Genomic DNA, 5,514 nt, shown 5'->3' with positions numbered 1-5,514 from the left:
TTCGTATCCTGCTACATTCTTAAAAATAAAGGTGCCGGAGTCGTTCCTCAGAGTGGTGCCATAGGGGGACCATTTTTGGTTCCCAAAACACTCAAACGAAAGAACCTCAATTTGTTAAGATCAATAACAGCCCCCATACAGTGAATAACCAGATGGTAACAAATTTGTGAGTTACCAATAAGTCCTGATTTTAAAAGGACACTTGCTGAATACAATAACACGCAGGCGAAGTCCTGGTTTTCTTAATCCGTTGGTGTGAATTTCCCCTTGGGATTAATAAAGTATCTATCTATCTATCTATCTATCTATCTATCTATCTATCTATCTATCTATCTATCTATCTATCTATCTATCTATCTATTATATAGTGCCTTTCATATCTATCTATCTATCTATCTATCTATCTATCTATCTATCTATCTATCTATCTATCTATCTATCTATCTATCTATCTATCATATAGTGCCTTTCACATCTATCTATCTATCTATCTATCTATTATATAGTGCCTTTCATATCTATCTATCTATCTATCTATCTATCTATCTATCTATCTATCTATCTATCTATCCTGATTGCTAGCCTACCTACCATACATTCAAGATTTCAGTTTGTTCTTCTACATATTATGAAGTTTTTCAAAGAACAAGCCTCATGTCTAAAAGACCTTTCACAGAATGAAATGGTGAAATTCTATGAGGAACCACGAAATCCAGTAAAGTGCCATTAAGGAAGATATATTTTTAAAAGAGAAAGAGCAGACTTCTTACTGCATGTGCAGCATATATGGCATATACTGAAACACAGCTGTTTGATGCACTGGTAACAGGGGGAAAGTTAGGAAAGAGCGGGGCCCTGGGTTCGAACCATTGGTCAGGCCAGTCCTACAACCTTAAAACTAATGGTTCTTTAAAGGCATTTTATGGTTCTTTACTGGGTTGTTTGGTTCCTCTTAGCACTATTGCTTGACAAAGCACAATTTAATTCAGGGAAAGTATGAAGTTGATTATTTGTCTTTAAAAAAAACCCTAATTTGCAGAAGAAACCTAAAATCTTTAATGCACGGTAGGCTACCTAGGAGGACACCAACAGATTAACTGGACTTAGTCGGTGTTATTGTATGCAGTGGAAGTTCTTTTCAAATCATGATTTTTTTGGTATTTCACAAATCTTTTACCATCAATTCGTGGTCATTTACTACATGGAGCCTGTTACAGATCTAAATAAATAAATAAAAGTTCTTTCTGGAACCTTCATGTGGATGGGTCTGTTGGGAACCAAAAATGATTCCTCTATGGAAGGGGTGGGCAAAGTCATTCCTGGAGGGCTGCAGTGGCTGCAGGTTTTTGCAACAACCCAGTTGCTTAATTAAAAAACAATCCTTGCCAATAATTCAATTTTATGGCTTGTTAGTGTTTTAACTCTGCCATGTCAGGCCATTCTCATATCCTAGATTATTATTTCTTTCTAATGATATCATCTAAATGATATGAAGTCTAAAATCCTTCCATATAAAAGCGGTCGGGATTGTCCTTCCGTCCCGTGAGTGCTACGCAGGCGCGGAGTTTCACACACGCCCCGTCCATTTTGCAATGCACGATGGGATTTGTAGTTTCGTTTTTCAAGGTAAAAGATGATTTTCTACTCCAGACTGTGCGATATCTTCTTCTTCTTTCTTACTATATAAAAGCGTTCGGGATTGTCCTTCTGTCCTGTGAGTGGAAAGCGTAGCGGTATTCCGCTTATCACAGACTTACTACTTGCAGCTTGCGGTACGAAGCGACATGATGTGAGCAGAGTTCTGGTGCTCCCATCGTTCACTTACTTTTGTGCGCGATGCGCTGTAAAAATACACAAAATTATGTCTCTGGAAATAATTTATGTTGATGGAGTACAAATGCCTCACCGCGTAGTAAGTATCAGGGGGGTTCAAAAGGGCGACCTCAATATAGAAAAAAAGTTTAAATTTCATCACAAAAATAACAAACTACGAGTATTAAAGTAATACCGCTCAAATGCAATATAACCAAATTAATGAGTTTGTATAAAATATCAAATTGATCGACATATTGAATTGCCTTAAGAAGTGGTCAACTTAAAGGTCGGTCGCCTTAAAAGGCGGGTCAGCCTAGTGTATGAATAATATTCTATCTTTCACTTTTTCCTCTTCACTTTTCTCCCAAGTATTTAATTAAACCAAATAGTGCACAATACACACAGGTGTAAATTGAAACAAGCACAATGGAGAAATGCTGCTTTCTTTTGTCATTTGAATCTTAGCTAATAAAAAGCCATTAAAACCAGGAGAACAGCTGTTTAAGACTAAAATAAGCAATAAGGGTTCAAAATCCTAACGAGCAAGGCAACTAAAATGAAGCAGAAGAGTTACTTGAGCAATAAATGCTTCTTAATAAGCAAATGGGTTGGAACAAAAACCTGCAGCCACTGCGGCCCTCCAGGACAGACTTTGCCCACCCCTGCCCTATGGCATCACTCAAAAGAACCACTCTGGCAGCTTTATTTTCAAGAGTGATATGTGTTCTGAGGGAAAACCTGATATGTAATGTCAAAGCTTAGGAGTCCCCTAAACTCGATTAGGCACTACACAAGAGCAGCAAGTAGTGCGTGAGCAGGTATGGGTATAGCATCAAAAACCATAAAAAACAGCATCTGACATTACAAGTGATATATAGAAAACGGGACTGAGTATGCAATGCCAAAGCATATAGAAAGTTATCCAAGTTATGTTAAATATTAAAAACAAAGAAGGTATGACACATTTCAACTGTCTGTTTTGAAAGAGAGAGAAGAAGTAAGGGACGAAAAATATTTTAAAACATTTGTATGGCACCTTGTAATTTTCACAATATCAGCTGTTAAGGTAAAATTAAGAAAATAAACTGAAAACAACATAAAAAATTATTTTATAAAATTAAGACACATCAATAGGTCCTGCTACCTATAAACTTTACCTGTTGTTCAGTACTGCACCATTATCTGATTGTATGAGGCACTTTTTGTGTCTCTTCATTGTCACCAGCAACATTCAGCACATGAAGTGTACAGAACAGTTTGATTTTCATGAAGGATTTCTCATTATTGCGTGAAGCAACAGGCAATTGTTGCTAATAAAATGTAAATACCTGACAAGTAAATCGAAACGTTTTTCACTAGTAGTTCATATCTAGGATGGTCCATAAGGAGTTTGAACTAAAGTGTTTGTTTACCAGTACATTTCAACGCCTGGACTTGAATTATTACATTCAATAAGTGCAACGAAAGCCAGGAGCTTCGTCATAACTGACATCAGACCTCATGAGCACCCTGCTATTAGATGTCAGTGTGCGGCGCTGGATGAACTGCTGTGCCTGTCTGTTGGGCTCAGTCACATCATATCATCTCATATGTCATCATTTATTAACAGACTAAAACGTATAAAGTACCGTCTGTACCTGATATATCTGCCTTGCGCCCTGGAGATCCATGAACAGCAGCTTTGAAAGTTTCCCAGACATCACATTCAGAAGTGGCCACAGAGTTTACAATTTATGCAAAATCAACAATTTGGTGTGCTTCATTATCACTAGAAGTCTAGAATTTACAGTATATTACCGTCAGTGGTCCTTGCTGTCACTATTGTTACAATATGACAAATCTCTTTCTTCTTGACACGCTTTACGCTCCGACAGCTCGTATTCAGCTCTCCGGCTGTCGCAAATGCCCTTCAACAGCCGCCCTGTGTCACTCCCGGCAGCTCACTGGCGACACGTAAATTCGGAGATGATGGTGTGAGTGTGGGCGACAAGCAGCAGACGAGTGATCTCAGTGATAATGGTAAAGGGTTCAATGACAGGGATATTTATATAAAAAACAATGACAAATTACTATTTATTGTATCTTTAATAATTTTGGGTTCCTATACCCCACGGGCCACTGGGTTGCAGCCCAGGTTAGCTCGTGCAGACGTCCAGCCGCGACTGATAACGACGAAAATAATTTTCGGTTAAAACGTTTTGACAGATGCCCGTACATGTTATATATATATATATATATATATATATATATATATATATATATATATATATATATATATATATATATATATATATATATATATATATATATATAGATATCTTATATAATATCCTACAAGTAATTGCTGTGATGACGAGCTGGAAAGCGAACCTGCTAACTAGCGTGTCAACTGATTTCAGCACCTGGACAGATCCCGGCTTCACTGCGTCTGTAGCACAGGTTTTAAAATGGCGGTTCTGTACTGGCATTTTATGGTTCTTTACTGGATTGTATGGTTGCTGATAGAGCCATTGCTTGACAGAGTACAATTCCAGTCTGTGATGGGTTCTTTGCATAGGAAACCGGTTCTTTTTGCTTTGAAAAAGTTCCTAATATATGTAAAAAAAAAAAAGAAAGTGAAATCTTAATGTGCGGTAAGGCGGGACACTAACAGATAAGGAAAACTTGTCTGTGTTATTGTACTTTTAAAATCATGAGCCATTGGTATTTCACAAATCTGTTACCATTTGTTCATGGTTATATACTGGATGGAGCCTGATCAGATCTACTTAAATAAAAGTTCTTTCTGGAACATTCATGTGGATGGGCTTTTTGGAAACCAGAAATGGTTATCCTCTGGCGTCGTTCTGAGGAACCGATCTGGAACCCCTTTTTTTTTTAAGTGTGTCATCCATTTTCTTAACGCGTTTCATACATTACAATGATTAGCCGATGACGGACCCAGCGCAAAGCAGAAATCAGTTCCGGACTGCAGGGCGCGGCTTCATTACAAGGCACACTAATAGAGGGCTGTTCTCAGATCCGCTGCCGAAGCGCCTATGAAAAGTGATAAGCACACAAGCAGACCATGCAAACGTTACAAAAAAGATAATCCAGACGTGACTCAAACCGGAATTCACCTCTAATCGCCACCACGCCGCCCAGCGTTGGCCCCGGGAACACGTGCGTTAAAATGTTAATGATTCCGGTTTCTTCCCATAATCTAAAACCAGGTTAGAATGACTGCCGGGGCAGAATTGACCCCTTGTGCTGTGTGTGTTCACCCTGAGACGGACTATCGCTCCGACCAGGGATTGTTCCTGTCTTGTGCCCTATGCCTCCTGCAGACGCCAGACACCCCGTGATCCTCTCCAGGATAAAACGGGCTTGGGAAATGGATGGATGGCAGTTTTTCAGTTTCTCCCCAAAAGACATGCAGATTAGGTGGATTGGCAAAGATAAATTGGCCATATGATGTGTGGGTGTTTCTGCGTGTTTGCCCTACTGACTGGCTCCTTGTCCAGGGGTTGTCCCTGCCTCACACCTGATGCTTCACTCTTCGAAATAAAGGTGCCAGAGTGGCTCCTATCGGAGCGATGCCATAGGGGAAACATTTTTGGTTTCAGATCCATCCACATGACGGTTCCAGAAAGAAGTTTTATTTATTTAGATCTGTAACGTTCTCCAAACAGTAAATAACGATGTAACTATATAACAGTA

This window comes from Polypterus senegalus, chromosome 17 (genome assembly GCF_016835505.1).
Source record: "Polypterus senegalus isolate Bchr_013 chromosome 17, ASM1683550v1, whole genome shotgun sequence".
Lineage (NCBI taxonomy): Eukaryota > Metazoa > Chordata > Cladistia > Polypteriformes > Polypteridae > Polypterus > Polypterus senegalus.
Note: the sequence above shows the minus strand (reverse complement) of the source record.